Source organism: Bombina bombina, chromosome 2 (genome assembly GCF_027579735.1).
Source record: "Bombina bombina isolate aBomBom1 chromosome 2, aBomBom1.pri, whole genome shotgun sequence".
In the NCBI taxonomy this organism is placed as follows: Eukaryota; Metazoa; Chordata; class Amphibia; order Anura; family Bombinatoridae; genus Bombina; species Bombina bombina.
In genome coordinates, this window is record NC_069500.1 from 296376289 (window position 1) to 296397374 (window position 21086).

The window sequence follows — 21086 nt, forward strand, 5'->3', positions numbered from 1 at the left end:
GACTAAATGCTATAACAAAGTAGAGCGTTTTCTCACTCCCCTTTAAGACTTTGGGGCCGATTTATCAAGCTCCGTATGTCCCTGTTTCCGCGCGAGCCTTCGAAACAGAAGTTATGAAGCAGCGGTCTAAAGATCTCTGCTCCATAACTTGTCCGCCTGCTCTGAGGCTGTGGTCAGAAATCAAGCAGATTGAATACGATCGGGTTGATTGACACCCCCTGCTAGAAGCCGATTGGCCACAAATCTGCAGGGGGCGGCATTGCACAAGCAGTTTACAAGAACTACTGGTGCAAGGATAAATGCTAATAGTGTATGCTGTCGGCACTTATTGATGTGTGGCGGACATGATACACCACATTGTATCATGTCCACTCGCACTATGATAAATCTACCCCTTTAAGTTTGTTTTATAGAGCTGGATTTCAGTTATCAACAGAATAATCATCAATATCCCTGTATATGTGTCTGTGCTACAGAGTACATATGTGTAAAAATACTTATATTTACATATTTCTCAATAAAAAGTACATTCAAAAAAGCACATTTTGGAGGCTGCTAACATACCCAGTTTGCCCATTATGCACCTGGAGGTGCTTCATATTTGTGAGCAGACTACATTTTTTATTTTACTGTGGAGAAATTTGAATGTTTGGCACTGTGAGGTGTCCTTTTTTCTTCTTTTATGTTTCTTGTTTTGCATACTCAGTGATTATTATTTTTTTATTGTTTGGACTGAGCACATCCTATACTTTTGTGTAATATTTAAAAGTTCTTTGTTTATTTTTTCAAGTAATCTGTTTTACAGGTAGTAAATTTCATGGGGTTTTGAGTTTTTTGGAACATTTTGTAATACTACATTATTTTATTTTTCCTTCACTCACATTTCATTTGCATAGGGATATTTCTATATATACTTTTTAATTTACCAGTAGTAGTCCTGCAAGTGTTGTTGGCAGACATAATACCTATATTCATGGACTAACAAATCATAGGTACAATAGCTGTCTTTCAGTTTGTATTTAATTACCTGTGATATATATTATGTTTAAACAAGTGAGAAAGCAGATGTTTCTACAGTATAGTATTTGTCAAATTCTATGTTAAAGGTAAGGGCTGGTCCCTAATTCCTATAGCTCATTATTTCTTTACATTTTCTACATATTTTTGTATATGTATCTGAAAACAATAAAAAAAACACAAAAAAATGTGTAATATGACTAATATTTTGCAAAATGAAAAAAAGAAATAATATGCTAGAAGATTATACTTGGCCCAACATGATTCTTCTTTATGATTGCCAAATAGAGGGTTTTTTTTTCCTTCAGTGGCGCAACAGTGATTGACATTTTTAACAATTTTGAGTGTGGCTAAAAGCAATATATTGTTGTATGAACCTGCAGTGAAATACAGACTACTAAAAGTATTATACCTAAAGGATGCTGGGATACCACTCCCAGTCATTACAGTAGCATCCTCAATTATCAAAGTTGCTTATAGCCCAATATTTGTTTGTCCCTTTTTCACCTTGTACAATGTTTTGTCACGTCCCAGCATGAGTACTGTTGCTAATTCTTATCTATTTGACTAGAACCAGCAGAAACATGGAGCTGTAGAGTAGCATAGGTGTGCTAAGTGTGAAATGGGAAAGGGATTGCCCCCAACACTCACAAATCATTATCTCTCACAACACCAATATTTAACACACCCCTGGGGAAAGTTATGCTAAGAAGTACCAAAGAAGGTACACGAATAGGGTTACAATTGCAACGTTTATTAAGTCTTCATAAAAACAAAGTGCATATCGTTGGGGACTGGTGATCTGATACTAAAAAGCTACAAATTGGAATTTGTGATGAACTATTACTGTATTTCAAAGTTATCCTCTTATAACAAAAAAATGAATCAAACTCAATCAATTGGGAATAAAGCCTTTGGGGCCTATTTACCAAATGCCTGTCTGACCTGATCCGACAGTGCGGATCAGGTCCGACAGACATCGCTGAATGCAGAGAGCAATACGCTCTCCGTATTCAGCATTGCACCAGCAGCTCACAAGAGCTGCTGGGTCAATGCCGCCCCCTGCAGACTTGCGGCCAACAGGGGGGTGTCATTCAACCCGATTGTACTCGATAGGGTTGAATTGTGGCGATTCCTGTCCGCCTCCTCAGAGCAGGTGGACAGGGTTATTGAGCAGCGGTCTTTAGACCGCTACTCCATAACTTGTGTTTCTGGCGTGTCTGAAGACTTGCCAGAAACACGGGCCTTCAAGCTCCATTCAGAGCTTGATAGATAGGCCCCTTTATCTTTGTTACTCTTTTTGCCTGGAAGAACTGCTTTATTAAATGTGTTCTGTTTGAATTTTCCTTTTCACTGTATCAAGCATTTTAAATAAACTAACTCATTCCCTCCTTACCACACTTATGCACTTTCTCTTTGGGGTGGGATAAAAGTTTTAAACCGAGCAAGCTGGATTGGCCATATAATAAGGTATAACAAACAGTTAATGGTGAGTGTGTGGCTCTATGTCTCCCTTCCATCCTTGTAAAACAAGGACACTTGGCTGGTGTAACTGCTTAGGAAGTGGGCCCCTTTATGGGCGCACGTTAAATTGGCGCTCCACTTGTGATCTAGCTCTAAGTAGTCACATTTACCAACAGATTTGTAAGGCTTGATTATGGTTACAGAACCATGTAGTTAATGAGATGACTTGAGATTTCTGCAAAAAGAAGATTATACAAAAGACCAGAGAAGAAAAATAAAGAAACATAAGGAACACATCTGATTTATTCAATCAGCTTAATAAATCATTAGCTTAAAAGTGACTGTCAGTAGAATTTGACAAATTAGCTGACCACATCTGCCTGTTTATTTTGTATTTCTGTTGAAATTGTAAAGCCATTGCCAAGTGCACACAGCTTACATTCTTAATACATTAATTTATTTTTTATACTGTCTGAAACTTAGGTTGGCTATAGTTTAAATATTTAGTTTAAATATGGTCTAATCTGCAAAGAAAAGATTCCTCTATTTGAAAAGGCCTCTATTTGAAAGGGACAGTCCCTGATTTTGAGCTCTTTCACACTGTTCTTCTGAGAATGCAATATTTTGCAGAATGCCCATAGCCCTGCCCACATTGCACATAGACACGACAATGAACTACCCAGCCACACCCATTATCCCACTTACTATCCACATGGCTCCACCAAGGTATGGATTTAGATAAATTAAGCTACATTTTTTTTGTGTGTTTGTTTTTAACACTCAAATTAGCATTCTTAGAATAAGCATCATTCAAGTAAGACTCTATACAGGTAAACTTTTTAAGATAAATTGTCCAAAAATAGTTAATTTATTTTAGTGTAATTGTGCTGCACATATGGCTTACACTGAAAACAAATGGAAGAAAAAATATCAAAACTGCCCTTATTACGTTCTTTATACCTAGAAATATTCATAAGAATTTTAATCACTACCTGATTTGAAGGTGTAGCATTGTTAGGGCCTTTCCCTGCAGCCTAATGCCTGAAATGTCTGACTAATGAATATGCTCTCATTTAATCAATACATCGTTTTTTGTTTCTTCTATGAAATTTTAATAATAATTTTAATAATTCATTTTTTTAACCTTTAATTATTTAAACCTTAAAAAAAATGTATTAATTTTGTAGCACAGCCAATCCACAGCAAAACCCATCTTTAGTTTTAATAGAAATGCCCTATGTGCAGCCATGAAATCTATTTGTAAATAAAGTATTTCACCTTGGTTTAATATGTTTTCCAATATTTTATGTCTATTGTTATCAAAAGCAAGCACTCATTGGATTTAATACAACTCAAAGTACATTTTTGAAGTGCTTTTTCAGAGCATTTAGCTTCTTCTTCATACAAACCCTGTGAAAATAAGTCAACAATGAATTGGATCAAATAACATATTTTTTTAAAAAGTGCCAAAGATGCTAGAAAATGTGCAATTTGATTTCATCTACATATGTGTATATCATTGACCATTACCAAACCTCTCATCCCTGTTATACATTTTCTGTGAGCCATTTAAAACAACCCGCAGGCATGAGTCAAAAACCTTCTCTGTTTACCTTCAGTCTGATGGCAGTGTAGAAGCTGAAAAACACCAACAACTGAAGCCACTATCAAAGGACAACTGATATTACCATAATAGATACAAATACATGTGTGCAACTTCCTGTAAATACATATATTAACTGAAATTATAGGTACAATAACGCTATATATACACTGTAAAATAGCTAGCTTCTAGCTAATAGTCAATAATATCAAATTACCAAAAATAATCTCAGTGGTCTATATAATAATCCACCTTGCAGATTCCCTTATTACATGCAAGAAGCAGATACCTAGTTAGTTAAATTGTGTATACCGTACCCTAGCTACCAGGTAAAAAGTATCTATTGTGTGATTAGATCATTGTAGCACAACTGTATGTAAAATTGGAGTGGGGCCTACTTATTAAACTGTGGGTACATATCAAAGATAAAGGAAAAACACAATACTGGTGTATGGGCTTGTAGGGATAAAAAAAAGATGTTTGTGGCCAGAGATAAATAGTAATGGAGACATATAACAGTTGTTTAGCTAAGGCTAGGGAGTGAAATAAGGAATCAATAATTAAATTACAATTGTATAGAGAAAGACAAAATGCTGTTGGTAAGTATAATGGCCTCTATTTATCAAGATGTCAACTTACCTGCATTCGACGGCACCAATACGCTCGCCTAAGATCGCCTAACATCGCTGCCGCGGATCAGAATACGTTCTCCAAAACTATCAAAAAAGCTGTCAAAACGCAGCGCACAAAGTACGGAGCGATGAGCAGCGGACTGTTGTTAACTAACAGTCATCGATCTCGCTGCTCTTCGGCTTTTTTTCAGCTTTCTTGGTACCCTGTCACTAAACACCCACACTATACTATACTGTTTACCCCTATACCGCTGCTCCTGGACCCCGCCGCAACTAAATAAATTGTTTAACCCCTAAACCGCCGCTGCCGGAGCACACCGCAACTCTAATAAATGTATTAACCCCTAAACCGCCGCTCACGGAGCCCACCGCCACCTATATTATACATATTAACCCCTAATCTTCCGCCCCCTATACCGCTGCCACCTACATAAAGTTATTAACCCCTATCCTGCCGCTCGCGGACCCCATCGCAACTAAAAAAAGTGTTTAACCCCTAAACCGCCCCCCCTACACCGCCGCCACTATATTAAATGTATTAACCCCTAAACCTAAGTCTAACACTAACCCTAACTTAAATATAATTTAACTAAATGGAAATAAATTATTCCTATTTAAAACTAAATACTTACCTATAAAATAAACCCTAAGCTAGCTACAATATAACTAATATTTACATTATATCTATCTTAGGGTTTATTTTTTATTTATTTTAACTAGGTACAATAGTTATTAAACAGTTATTAACTATTTAAAACTTCCTAGTTAAAATAAATACAAAAGTACCTGTAAAATAAAACCTAACCTAAGTTACAATTACATCTAACAATTACATCTAACACTACACTATAATTAAATTAACTACCTACATTAACTACAATTAACTAAAATTAAATAAAATTTTATAAAGTACAACCCCCCCCCCACTAAATTACACCTAATATAATCCCCCTAATAAAATAAAAAGCCACCCAAAATAATAAAAAGCCATACCCTATACTAAATTACGAATAGTCCTTAAAAGGGCCTTTTGCGGGGCATTGCCCCAAAGAAATCAGCTCTTTTACCTGTAAAAAAAAAGTACAATACCGCCCCACCAACATTAAAACCCACCACCCACACACCCAACCCTACTCTAAAACCCACCCAATCCCCCCTTAATAAAACCTAACACTAACCCCTTGAAGATCACCCTACCTTGAGAAGTCTTCACCCAACCAGGCCGAAGTCCTCCATGAAGCCGGGCGAAGTGGTCCTCCAGACGGGCAGAAGTCTTCATCCAGGCGGCATCTTCTATCTTCATCCATCCAGCGCAGAGCGGGTCCATCTTCAAGACATCCGTCGCGGAGCATCCTCTTCCAACAACATCCGACGACTGAATGACGGTTCCTTTAAATGATGTCATCCAAGATGGCATCCCTTGAATTCCGATTGGCTGATAGAATTCTATCAGCCAATCGGAATTAAGGTAGGAAAAATCCTATTGGATCAGCCAATAGGATTGAACTTGAATCCTATTGGCTGATCGCCACAAATACGCTGTGGAATTCCAGCGTATTTGCGGTTGACAGCTTGATAAATAGAGGCCAATGTTTATAGTTCAAAGGAGAGAAGCACAAAAAAGTTAAGAAAAGAATGCAAAGGAGTCTGGTTCAAGGGGCCATTTGTGAGAGTACTGAGGGATGTGAGCAGTCCAGTATGGAGCCTGTAAGAGACCTGCTGCTTATGCCTGTAGGGAGTCAGCCGAGCGGCTCAAAAGTCTTGGCTTGCTTTGTGAGCACAATCGTGTACTTTACATCAAGTGAGTGGTATTATATCCCTACTTGTATGTCTTTATCTTGATGATATTGCGCAAGGAGGCGCCTCTGTTTGATTTTCATCTCATAGGAATCACCTTTGTCATCATACAGCCTATTTTATATTATTGTTGTCCGTTATGTATTTGTTTTTATTCTGCCCTAGATACTGGGAAATCTGTTGCCCTAGAATTCTAAACCCTAAAATTTTCTCTCTATATCTCACAATTAGAGACCATGAACTAATTGAGTGGTCATACATCCCCTCTAGACAACAAATCACTAAAATATTTGGAGACCATAGAAATGGGAAGGCATCCTGCCACTGTCCTACACCCCAATAACCCCCAATGCTTCTGCCCTGGGCAAGGTTGGCCAAGACCATAATATGCCCCTGATTGGCACTTATAATTATGCCCCTGCTTGTTTCCTAAGCTTTGAAATGATTACTGATTTTTGTATTATCTATTATTTGTATATACATTTGAAATCTATGGTTAGCGGCTTTAAACCCAGTTCAAACACCTTTTTATTAAAGGAACAGTATAGTCAAAATTAAACTTTCATGATTCAGATAGGGCATGGAACTTTAAACAACTTTCCAATTTAATTTTATCATCAATTGTGCTTTGTTTTATTGGTATTCTTTGATGAAAGCTAAACCCAGGTAGGCTCATATGCTAATTTCTAAGCCCTTCAAGGCCGCCTCTTATCTCAGTAAATTTTGACAGTTTTTAGAACATATTCTGCTATGTTGTGCAGAACAATTGAATGTGTAATATTTACAGTACAAACACAGTGTAAGACTTTATTAAAAATGAATAGTGCATAAATATGCTTTTACATGTTTTCATCTACTTAACTGCAAAGGGCTCCAATGCATATATATATATATATATATATATATACACACACACACACACACACACACATACATATACTTATGTGGTTATGTGTTTCTATGTGTATATATGTCACTTAATACATATACACATATAAAAACATATGTACACATATATATTTTTTTATATATATATATATATATATATATATATGTGTGTGTGTGTGTGTGTGTGTATACAGTACATACATATCCATCTTTAGACATGTATATGTATGTATCTCAATGTTAAAGGGACATAATACTCATATGCTAAATCACTTGAAACTGATGCAGTATAACTGTAAAAAGCTGACAGGAAAATATCACCTGAGCATCTCTATATAAAAAAGGAAGATATTTTACCTCACAATCTCCTCAGCTCACCAGAGTAAGTTCTGTGTAAAAAGTTATACTCAGCTGCTCCCAGCTGCAGGTAAAAATTAAAAAAAAATGAAGAAATGAACAGCAGCCAATCAGCATCAGCAGTGCTGAGGTCATGAACTCTTACTGTGATCTCATGAGATTTGACTTATCTCTCATGAGATTTCATAGTAAACTTCCTTTACCTGATTGGTGAAATAAGATGAGAGTGCACGATGCTCATCCCTTCAGATGTCCCAGGACAGACACACTAATATGCTGCTTAGAAATCCTTTACAATGGGAGGTGGCTACTGAGAAACTTTTGAGGTCAAATATCTTTCTTTTTTACATAGAGATGTTCAGGTGATATTTTCTAGTCAGCTTTTTACAGCTATGCTGCAGCACTTTCAAGTGTTTAAACATTTGGGTATTATGGCCCTTTAAAGTCCTTTGCCTGCATTTTTTTTCTCTAACACCTGAGATCTCATATCTTGGAACCCTTATAACGTTTGTGTGCAATATTTTTTTTAAAATAAATTGTATGTGTTATTATGAGTGTAACTGTGCTTTGTAATGTATTTTTGATGTGTTTTGTGACACTTTTTAGTTTCACAAAACAGTTAACCAGAGCTATGAAGTTGTGGTAATCATTCTATCATAAATTGCAATTGCACTCAAGCATAGTAATACGAGTGGTAAGCCAGACGAGCACAAGCCCCCGCGATAAATCCCTTATTGCTCGTGTGCAAACGTTTGTGCTCCACTCGTAATCTAGCCCTTAGCTTGCACTATGCATAAAAGTAGGCCACGCAGTTTATAGTGTAATAGTGTCTGTTTAAAGAGAAGTAGAAAGAGCCCCAATAGGTAGAAAAGAGCTTGGCGGTGCTTTTATACATTGATGAAAAAGAATTTCAAGGCCATGTGTTATCACTTTATATTAAAAAAAAAAAATTAGGAGATGACTGTGACCAAAGGTGAATTGGACACTTGGTAAAAGACTAATGAATCACAATTCAGAATCCACTGAGAAAAGTAGAATGTAGTTGCTCATCTTGGTTTTGTCAGTTTTAAAGGGTTGTAAATGTTAATGAGGTATGATACAGACTTCTGTAACAAGATGAGTGTTTTAAAGCTCTGCAAATTATAGGATAGGGTATAAAATTCCATAGAGAAGGTGAAGGGACTAAAAAAAAAAATTGCAAATAGATGCAATGAGAGAATAAAGAAAGTACTAACCAAAGGGGAAAGGGAAAAGTTTGTAAATAATTATCTGAAGGTAAAAGGCTGAGTCACAGGATGATGCAGAATGACTTTCCCTTGTAGTTACTACTTGGCCAGTTAACAAATTTGAATATTAGAACCAGGCTTTTAAATTATTTTTCATGAGGATAGACAAGGTCCATATAGGGCTTAAGCAGATTATTAAAGGGACAGTAAAGTCAAAATTAAACTTTCATGACTCAGATAGAGCATGCAATTTTCAACAACTTTCAAATTTACTTATATCAAATGTGCTTCCTTCTCTTGGTATCCTTTATTGAAGAGTAAAACTAGGTAGGCTTACAAGAGCTCAGGAGTGTGCACGTGTCTTTAGTACTCTATGGCAGCAGTGTTTTGCAGCATTGTATAACAAATCTATAAATAATGTTGCAAAACACTGCTGCCAGAGTACTAAATGTACATGCACACTCCTGAGCTCTTTTGAGCCTACCTAGTTCTACTCTTCAATAAAAGTTGCAAAGAGAACAAAGCAAATTTGATAACAGAAGTAAATTGTATAGTTGTTAAAAATTGCATACCTGAGGGCGGATTTATGAAAGTGCGAGCAGACATGATACAATGTAGCGTATCATATCCGCCGCACATCGTTTTATCATTGCTCAAGCAGTTCTTGTGACCTGCTTGCACAATGCCGCCCCTGCAGATTCGCGGCCAATCAGCCGCTAGCAGGGGGTGACAAATCAGCCCGATCGTATAGGCTCAGGTGGATTGATGTCCGCAGCCTCAGAGCAGACCACTGCTTCATAACTGCTGTTTCCAGCGAGCCTGAAGGCTCGCGCGGAAACAGGGGCATCAAGCTCTTTAATGGCTAGTGGAATTAGATTTTATCAGGACAAACTGTGAAAGTTACAAAAACTTAAAGGAACATCATACTCAATTTGTATTATCTTTTGTTGAACTTCAACTAGCTAATCTTCATCATGTCAAAATTCATCTCTAAGTCATTCATTTTTAAAATAAGGAATCTGAATTAAAATTTGCTTCAATTTAAATTGAAAGTAATAAAGCAGTATAAGCTGTTTATTGCCTAATACCGCTCATTGGCTGGTACTTTCTATTAACCCTAATTGGCTGATAGGTAGGAAGTTTGGGTTTAGTGCTGTATTTCTAATGCAGTGTTGGGTTAACGCACAAGCGTTAAGTGTTTTTTTTGTTTTTTTTTAAAGCGCACTCCATTGAAGTCTATTGGCAGAAGAATTTAACAAGGTCGCAATATCCGAAATCCTGAAGTTAGCCTGCATCGGGTTTCGCTTGTGCACTAATTTAATTTCAACTTGTAAGACCCGTGATAACCTGTTATAACCAGCCCGCTTTAAAAGTTTTCTTTCAGGTGAGTTAGCACAAGCGAAAAAAATATTTAGCGCCCATAGTTTGCAGTTGATAAGCCTGTTTTGTGTTGCTAGTAATGGATTTAGTGGAAGAAAGAGAGAAGAGCAAAGGGAGGACTTTTTATATAAGTAAGGGACATGATATCAAATTGGTGGTTTGCAAATAATAATGAAATAAAATTGGCGTGTTATCTCTTTAAATTTCTTTTTAAAACCTAAAATGTATATGGCAGAAGACATTTGGCAAGAACCTAAGAGGCCTCATTGAGAATATTAAAATTTCATTCTCTGTAAACAAGTAAAAGAATATTTGGCATTTTCAATTATTTGAAATATGATTATATGATGATGAAATGTCTTTGTCCAGATTCCAATTTAATAATAATAAATAAAATGCTGAATGTTGAATATTTAAAAATGTGTTAGTAATAAAACAGGTTCAGTATATTTATATCATACAGATCAAATGTAATATTTAGCTTTATATCTGTGTTTGCAGGGGCCAGCTTATAGAGAACCACATATATTTTGTACACCTTAGACCATATATGGTTTATTATATTTTTGTTGGAAGAGTTGGAACCAGTAAACCAAAGGTGCGCAGCTGCTTTTTTAACTAAACCCTTGAGAGGTTGTACTGTATTTAGTAATTCATACTGTATTTTAGGAAAATGACCATCATGGTATTTATCCTTAACATCTGTTTGAACTTTGAGAAAAGACATCTGTGCTGTAAACTCTGCTTCATTTTAGAGGTCAGAATAACAAACATTGTAATATTATCATTATTATTTAAATTATGTTTCTTCCAAAATTTTAAAGTAATGCTACTTTTTTTTTTTAAAGTAAATGCGTAAAAAAGTGCAGCAGTTGTTTAACTTTTGGCTGATCCTTTTTCTGTGGTATTCAAAATTACTTGTTTATTTGATTTGATGATTTATTTTTTTTAACTTTAATTTAACTCCTGTAATTGCTCCGTTATTCTATTTAGGGCCAGATAACGAGTTGAGCACCAAATATCTCATGTAATGCAGGCACCCTACTGACTGGCACGCAATTATTGTGACACCCTGTCATAGAGATTTCCTGCTTTGGGTTGCTTCCATATTGCTATTTCTGTGGTCTCGCTATTGTCAGAAACACCCATGCTATAAGAGCCCTGGAAGCGGCCACTGTGCAGGTACAACAGCCGTTTTTAAAGGACCAGTCAACACAGTAGATTTGCATAATCAACAAATGCAAGATAACAAGACAATGCAATAGCACTTAGTCTGAACTTCAAATAAGTAGTAGATTTGTTTTCTGACAATTTTAAAAGTTATGTATTTTTCCACTCCCCCTGTACCATGTGACAGCCATTAGCCAATCACAAATCCATACACGTACCATGTGACAGCCATCAGCCATTCACAAATGCATACACACTTATTCTTGCACATGCTCAGTAGGAGCTGGTGACTCAAAAAGTTTAAATATAAAAAGACTGTTCACATTTTGTTAATAGAAGTAAATTGGAAAGTTGTTTAAAATGGCATGCTCTAATTCAATAAATAAAGTTTAATTTTGATTGAGTGTCCCTTTAAGGGCTCAGTGTGGGCCGCTCTAAGTAGTTTAGCTACTTTGTTTTCTCCTGCCAACTGGTTACCAATGAGAGGCTGAAACATTAATGTGCATTGCAAAGGGTAACAATTAGGGATGGGCAAATGTTTCTAAAAATTCGTAATTTAAAACGAATTTTGATACATTCGTTCGTTCAAATCGAATTTCAAATGTTTATATAACATTCTAACATTCTATTTTGGAAGTTTTCATTTCAAATTTTTCAATAAAATTTGAAAATATTAGTTTAATTTCGAAATGTAATATTCGAATTCGAATGTGACATTCGAATTCGAAATAGTATTTCTAGTCTACAACTGTGTTTAATAAATGTAATATTCGAATTCGAATGCTACATTCAAATTCGAATGTCACATTCGAATTTGAAATAGTATTTCTAGTCTAATACTGCGTTTTAAATGTGATATTCGATTTGAATGTGATATTCGATTTAAATGTGACATTCGAATTCAAAATAGTATTTCTAGTCTAATACTGTACTGTGTTTTATAAATGTAATATTCAAATTCGAATGTGACATTTGATTCGAATGTGATATTCGATTTGAATGTGATATTCGATTTGAATGTGATATTCGAAATAGTGTTTCTAGTCTACAATTGTGTTTTATAAATGTGATATTCGAATGTAACATTCAAAAAATGTAAATTTTTAAAAATATTCGTTCTTATCAACATTCTATTATGTAAATCGAATTTCTACAATAACATTCGTTCTAACCTTCGAATTCAGATATAAACACATTCGCCCATCCCTAGTAACAATGTTTAAAGGGGCATGATACATGTTCTTCTGTCTAAAGAAGAAGAAAGACAATTATATATAAAAAAATTAAATTGATGCTCCTGAAATGAATAAACCAACTTTTTATTTGGAAGTTCATCATCAGCCAGTGAGAAGTAGAGTTTCATAAACAGCTTTTACTGTGTGCTTTGTAAACTTCTAGTGGGGGGGGAAACAAGATGGCCACAACTCAAAAAAAGCCTTCTGGATGGGAGAATAGCAGACAGAGGTACCCTGAAACCTTACTTAAATCAGGCCCTGTGTCGCTGGAAATTTTTGAAAATTACCATTATTGTGTGTTTTATAGCCATATATTTATTTACTGCTCTGTATGCTTTAAATATTGATATGCAGCCCCCATGTGTTAGGAAGTTGGCAATCACTGAGATATAGGATAGAACATTTTTGAGCACCATGCATATTTAAAGAGAAATGGAAGTCTAAGTTAAACTGTTATGATTCAGATAGAGTGTATATTTCAAATTTACTTCTGTTATCAAATGTACTTGGTTTCCTTTGTTGAAATATAGCTCCTTTCCATGTCCACATACCTAGGTAGGGTCATGAACCTGTATGTTTCTTGAACACTATATGGCAGCAGTGTTTATAACAATGTTATACATATACACCTAGATTACGTGTTTTGCGTTTGTGTTTTAACGCTGAAAAAATGGCCATTTCAGCGTTAAAACAGCAATGCAGCCATTTAAAAGTCTTGTCGGTGTAGCTGTACCGCAAGCCTTTTAGCCTGTAATGCAACGTCAGTCCCGCACTCGTAAAAATGATTTTTTTTCATGGGACTTCCATAGCACTACCATTTCGAGTTTTTGCGGTGAGGCTAAAAAGCTTGCGTTACACCCTATAACGACAAGATCCGTACCGCCACCTGAGAGCAGTAGTTATGAGTTTTACGCAACAAAACTGTTACATAAAACTCATAACTAAACTGTTACAAAGTACACTAAACACACATCAACTACCTATTAACCCCTAAACCAAGGCCCTCCCGCATCACAAACACTATATTAAAGTTATTAACCCCTAATCTGTCGCTCCCGACATCGCTGCCACTAATAAAATGTATTAACCCCTATTCCCCCGCTCTCCGACATCGTCACCACTATAATAAAGTTATTAACCCCTAAACCGCCGCCTCCCGCATCGCAAACACTATTTAAATATTAGTAACCCTTAATCTGTGGTCCGCCCACATCGCCCCCACTATTCTAAAGTTATTAACCCCTATTCTGCCGCTCCCTGACACCTCCACCACTATAATAAACCTATTAAACCCTAAACTGCAAGCCCCCCACAACGAAATATACTAAATTAAACTATTAACCCCTAAACCGAAAGCCCCCACATAGCAATAAACTAATTTAAACTAGTAACCCCTAAACCTAACGCCCCCCTAACTTTATATTAAAATTACAATTTCCCTATCTTAAATAAAATTAAAACTTACCTGTCAAATTAAAAAAACTAAGTTAAATTAAACTAACTGCCAATTAAAGAAAACTAAAATACACATTAAAAGATTCCTAACACTACTATAAAAATTACAAAGTATCTAACTACAAAATATAAAAAATACTAAATGGCAAAAAAATAACACACACTAAATTATGAAAAACAACAAACGAAATTATCAAAATTATAACACTAACCCCCTGAAGATCCACTTACAGTTTCTGAAGTTCAGACATCCAGGCGGCGAGAAGTCTTCATCCAGACGGCGAGGTCTTCATCCATCCAGGCGGCGTCTTCTTTCTTCATCCAGGCGGCATCTTCTATCTTCATCCCGGCGGCGCTGAGTGGGTCCAACCTGAAGACATCCGGCGCAGAGCATCCTCTTCATACGGTTGCCGCCGTATACTGAATCTTTAATGCAAGGGAGCCTTTTCAAAATGGCGTCCCTCACATTCCTATTGGCTGATTTGATTTTGGAAATTCAAATCAGCCAATAGGATGAGAGCTACTGAAATCCTATTGGCTGTTCAAATCAGCCAATAGGATGAGAGCTACTGAAATTCTATTGGCTGATTTGAACAGCCAATATAATTCAAATGGTACTTCAGCACAGCAGGGGTAAGTGCTAGGTTTTTTTTTAAGGTTTTTTGGGTGTTTTTTTTTTTTAGATTGGGGTTGGGCATTTCTTAAAAGAACTAAATGCCCTTTTAAGAGCAAGAAAAAGAGCTAAATGCCCTTTTAAGGGCAATGCCTATACAAATGCCCTTTTCTCCAACATTGGTGTGTCCGGTCCACGGCGTCATCCTTACTTGTGGGATATTCTCTTCCCCAACAGGAAATGGCAAAGAGCCCAGCAAAGCTGGTCACATGATCCCTCCTAGGCTCCGCCCACCCCAGTCATTCTCTTTGCCGTTGCACAGGCAACATCTCCACGGAGATGGTTAAGAGTTTTTTGGTGTTTAAATGTAGTTTTATTCTTCTATCAAGTGTTTGTTATTTTAAAATAGTGCTGGTATGTACTATTTACTCTGAAACAGAAAAGGATGAAGATTTCTGTTTGTAAGAGGAAGATGATTTTAGCAGACAGTAACTAAAATCGATTGCTGTTTCCACACAGGACTGTTGAGATGAAGTAACTTCAGTTGGGGGAAACAGTTAGCAGTCTTTTCTGCTTAAGGTATGACTAGACATATTTCTAACAAGACCATGTAATGCTGGAAGGCTGTCATTTCCCCTCATGGGGACCGGTAAGCCATTTTCTTAGTTAAACATAAAAGAATAAAGGGCTTCAAAAAGGGCTTAAAAACTGGTAGACATTTTTCTGGGCTAAAACAATTGCTTTACTAGGCATATTATGCAGATTCTAACTAATTATTGGTATTATAATCTTGGGGAACGTTTAGAAAAATGGCAGGCACTGTGTTGGACACCTTTTTCAGATGGGGGCCTTTCTAGTTATAGACAGAGCCTCATTCTGGGACTGTATAGGGGTTAAATGTAAAAACGGCTCCGGTTCCGTTAATTTAAGGGTTAAAGCTCTGAAATTTGGTGTGCAATACTTTTAATGCTTTAAGACACTGTGGTGAAATTTTGAACAATTCCTTCATACTTTTTCACATATTCAGTAATAAAGTGTTTTCAGTTTGAAATTTAAAGTGACAGTAACGGTTTTATTTTAAAACGTTTTTTGTGCTTTGTTGACAAGTTTAAGCCTGTTTAACATGTCTGTACCATCAGATAAGCTATGTTCTATATGTATGAAAGCCAATGTGTCTCCCCATTTAAATTTATGTGATAATTGTGCCATAGTGTCCAAACAAAGTAAGGACAGTAATGCAACAGATAATGATTTTGCCCAAGATGATTCCTCAAATGAGGGGAGTAAACATGATACTACATCATCCCCTACTGTGTCTACACCAGTTATGCCCACACAGGAGGCCCCTAGTACATCTAGTGCGCCAATACTTATTACCATGCAACAATTAACGGCTGTAATGGATAACTCCATAGCAAATCTTTTATCCAAAATGCCTACTTATCAGAGAAAGCGCGATTGCTCTGTTTTAAACACTGAAGAGCAAGAGGACGCTGATGATAATTGTTCTGACATACCCTCACACCAATCTCAAGGGGCCATGAGGGAGGTTTTGTCTGATGGAGAAATTTCAGATTCAGGAAAAATTTCTCATCAAGCTGAACCTGATGTTGTGACATTTAAATTTAAATTAGAACATCTCCGCGCACTGCTTAAGGAGGTGTTATCTACTCTGGATGATTGTGACAATTTGGTCATTCCAGAGAAATTATGTAAGATGGACAAGTTCCTAGAGGTTCCGGTGCCCCCCGACGCTTTTCCTATACCCAAGCGGGTGGCGGACATAGTAAATAAAGAGTGGGAAAGGCCCGGCATACCTTTTGTTCCCCCCCCTATATTTAAGAAATTATTTCCTATAGTCGACCCCAGAAAGGACTTATGGCAGACAGTCCCCAAGGTCGAGGGGGCGGTTTCTACTCTAAACAAACGCACTACTATTCCTATCGAAGATAGTTGTGCTTTCAAAGATCCTATGGATAAGAAATTAGAGGGTTTGCTTAAAAAGATTTTTGTACAGCAAGGTTACCTTCTACAACCAATTTCATGCATTGTTCCTGTCACTACGGCAGCGTGTTTCTGGTTCGAGGAACTCGAAAAATCGCTCAGTAAAGAATCTTCGTATGAGGAGGTTATGGACAGAGTTCAAGCACTTAAATTGGCTAACTCTTTTGTTTTAGATGCCGCTTTGCAATTAGCTAGATTAACGGCGAAAAATTCAGGGTTTGCTGTCGTGGCGCGCAGAGTGCTTTGGCTAAAGTCTTGGTCAGCGGATGTGTCTTCCAAGACAAAATTGCTTAACATTCCTTTCAAAGGTAAAACATTATTTGGACCTGATTTGAAAGAGATTATTTCAGACATCACTGGGGGAAAGGGCCACGCCCTCCCACAGGATAGGTCTTTTAAGGCTAATAATAAGCCTAATTTTCGTCCCTTTCGCAGAAACGGACCAGTCTCTAATTCTGTATCCTCTAAGCAAGAGGGTAATACTTCACAACCCAAACCAGCCTGGAAACCAATGCAAGGCTGGAACAAGGGTAAGCAGGCCAAGAAGCCTACCACTGCTACCAAAACAGCATGAAGGGATAGCCCCCGATCCGGGACCGGATCTAGTGGGGGGCAGACTTTCTCTCTTTGCTCAGGCTTGGGCAAGAGATGTTCAGGATCCTTGGGTGCTAGAAATAGTTTCTCAAGGTTATCTCCTGGAATTCAAGGAACTACCCCCAAGGGGAAGGTTCCACAGGTCTCAATTATCTTCAAACCAAATAAAGAGACAGGCATTCTTACATTGTGTAGAAGACCTGTTAAAGATGGGAGTGATACATCCAGTTCCAATAAGAGAACAAGGAATGGGATTTTATTCCAATCTGTTCATAGTTCCCAAAAAAGAGGGAACATTCAGACCAATTTTGGATCTAAAGATCCTAAACAAATTTCTCAGGGTACCATCGTTCAAAATGGAAACTATTCAAACGATCCTACCTACTATCCAGGAAAATCAATTTATGACTACCGTGGATTTAAAGGATGCGTACCTACATATTCCTATCCACAAGGAACATCATCAGTTCCTAAGGTTCGCTTTTCTGGACAAGCATTACCAGTTTGTGGCACTTCCATTTGGATTAGCCACTGCTCCAAGGATTTTCACAAAGGTACTAGGGTCCCTTCTAGCGGTTCTAAGACCAAGGGGCATTGCAGTAGTACCTTACTTGGACGACATCCTGATTCAAGCGTCGTCCCTGTCAAAAGCAAAGGCTCATACGGACATCGTCCTAGCCTTTCTCAGATCTCACGGATGGAAGGTGAACAAAGAAAAAAGTTCTCTGTCCCCGTCAACAAGAGTTCCCTTCTTGGGAACAATAATAGATTCCTTAGAAATGAGGATTTTTCTGACAGAGGTCAGAAAATCAAAACTTCTAAGCTCTTGTCAAGTACTTCATTCTGTTCCTCGTCCTTCCATAGCGCAGTGCATGGAAGTAATAGGATTGATGGTTGCAACAATGGACATAGTTCCTTTTGCACAAATTCATCTAAGACCATTACAACTGTGCATGCTCAGACAGTGGAATGGGGATTATACAGACTTGTCTCCGACGATTCAAGTAGATCAAAAGACCAGAGATTCACTCCGTTGGTGGCTGACCCTGGACAATCTGTCACAGGGAATGAGCTTCCGCAGACCAGAGTGGGTCATTGTCACGACCGACGCCAGCCTAGTGGGCTGGGGCGTGGTCTGGGAATCCCTGAAAGCTCAGGGTCTATGGTCTCGGGAAGAGTCTCTTCTCCCGATAAACATTCTGGAACTGAGAGCGATATTCAATGCTCTCAGAGCTTGGCCTCAACTAGCAAAGGCCAAATTCATAAGGTTTCAGTCAGACAACATGACGACCGTTGCATATATCAATCATCAGGGGGGGACAAGGACTTCCCTGGTGATGAAAGAAGTGACCAAGATAATTCAATGGGCGGAGGATCACTCCTGCCACTTGTCTGCGATCTACATCCCAGGAGTGGAAAATTGGGAAGCGGATTTTCTGAGTCGTCAGACATTCCATCCGGGGGAGTGGGAACTCCATCCGGAAATCTTTGCCCAAATAACTCAATTATGGGGCATTCCAGACATGGATCTGATGGCGTCTCATCAGAACTTCAAGGTTCCTTGCTACGGGTCCAGATCCAGGGATCCCAAGGCGACCCTAGTAGATGCACTAGTAGCACCTTGGACCTTCAACCTAGCTTATGTATTCCCACCGTTTCCTCTCATCCCCAGGCTGGTAGCCAGGATCAATCAGGAGAGGGCCTCTGTGATCTTGATAGCTCCTGCGTGGCCACGCAGGACTTGGTATGCAGACCTGGTGAATATGTCATCGGCTCCACCATGGAAGCTACCTTTGAGACAGGACCTTCTTGTTCAGGGTCCATTCGAACATCCGAATCTGGTTTCCCTCCAATTGACGGCTTGGAGATTGAACGCTTGATTTTATCAAAGCGTGGGTTTTCAGATTCTGTAATAGATACTCTGATTCAGGCTAGAAAGCCTGTAACTAGAAAAATTTACCATAAAATATGGAAAAAATATATCTGTTGGTGTGAATCTAAAGGATTCCCATGGAACAAGATAAAAATTCCTAAGATTCTATCCTTTCTACAAGAAGGTTTGGAGAAAGGATTATCTGCAAGTTCTCTGAAGGGACAGATCTCTGCTTTATCTGTTTTATTTCACAAAAGACTGGCAGCTGTGCCAGATGTTCAAGCATTTGTTCAGGCTCTGGTTAGGATCAAGCCTGTTTACAGACCTTTGACTCCTCCCTGGAGTCTAAATCTAGTTCTTTCAGTTCTTCAAGGGGTTCCGTTTGAACCCTTACATTCCGTAGATATTAAGTTATTATCTTGGAAAGTTTTGTTTTTGGTTGTAATTTCTTCTGCTAGAAGAGTTTCAGAGTTATCTGCTCTGCAGTGTTCTCCGCCCTATCTGGTGTTCCATGCAGATAAGGTGGTTTTGCGTACTAAGCCTGGTTTTCTTCCTAAAGTTGTTTCCAACAAAAATATTAACCAGGAGATAGTTGTACCTTCTTTGTGTCCGAATCCAGTTTCAAAGAAGGAACGTTTGTTACACAATTTGGACGTAGTCCGTGCTCTAAAATTCTATTTAGAGGCTACTAAAGATTTCAGACAAACATCTTCCTTGTTTGTTGTTTATTCTGGTAAAAGGAGAGGTCAAAAAGCGACTTCTACCTCTCTTTCCTTTTGGCTTAAAAGCATTATCCGATTGGCTTATGAGACTGCCGGACGGCAGCCTCCTGAAAGAATCACAGCTCACTCCACTAGGGCTGTGGCTTCCACATGGGCCTTCAAGAACGAGGCTTCTGTTGACCAGATATGTAAGGCAGCGACTTGGTCTTCACTGCACACTTTTGCCAAATTTTACAAATTTGATACTTTTGCTTCTTCGGAGGCTATTTTTGGGAGAAAGGTTTTGCAAGCCGTGGTGCCTTCCATTTAGGTGACCTGATTTGCTCCCTCCCTTCATCCGTGTCCTAAAGCTTTGGTATTGGTTCCCACAAGTAAGGATGATGCCGTGGACCGGACACACCAATGTTGGAGAAAACAGAATTTATGCTTACCTGATAAATTACTTTCTCCAACGGTGTGTCCGGTCCACGGCCCGCCCTGGTTTTTTAATCAGGTCTGATGAATTATTTTCTCTAACTACAGTCACCACGGTATCATATGGTTTCTCCTATATATATTTCCTCCTGTCCGTCGGTCGAATGACTGGGGTGGGCGGAGCCTATGAGGGATCATGTGACCAGCTTTGCTGGGACTCTTTGCCATTTCCTGTTGGGGAAGAGAATATCCCACAAGTAAGGATGATGCCGTGGACCGGACACACCGTTGGAGAAAGTAATTTATCAGGTAAGCATAAATTCTGTTTTCAGGGCAATGGGTAGATTAGTTTTTTTTAGATAGTTTTTTTATTTTGTGGGTTTGGGGAGGTGGGGGTTTGTAATGTTAGTGGGTCTTTGCATTTTTGCTTTGAAAAAGAGCTGATTTCTTTAGGGAAATGCCCTACAAAAGGCCCTTTTAAGGGCTATTGGTAGTTTATTATAGATTAGGTTTCTTTTATTTTGGGGTGTTTTTTTTAAATTTGTATTAGAATAGGTATAATTTTTATTATTTGGATAATTCTTTGTTATTTTATGTAATGTTTTTTTTTTTCATTTTGGGGTGGATGTTTCTTTTTAGAAT

At 37.9% G+C, this 21086-nt stretch overlaps 1 protein-coding gene across 6 annotated transcripts in view; it reads left to right on the plus strand.

Moving 5' to 3' along the window:
- Positions 1 to 21086, plus strand: part of SNCAIP (synuclein alpha interacting protein) — a 462588-nt gene that overhangs the window by 109856 nt on the left and 331646 nt on the right. For 2 of the 6 annotated variants that reach the window (XM_053701602.1, XM_053701600.1), the window contains exon 3: positions 10205 to 10368. The exons of the other annotated variants lie outside the window; for them this stretch is intronic. The gene's annotated coding sequence lies outside the window, so the exon portion shown is untranslated. The remainder of the gene's footprint in view (positions 1 to 10204; positions 10369 to 21086) is intronic. 6 annotated transcript variants of the gene reach the window in all.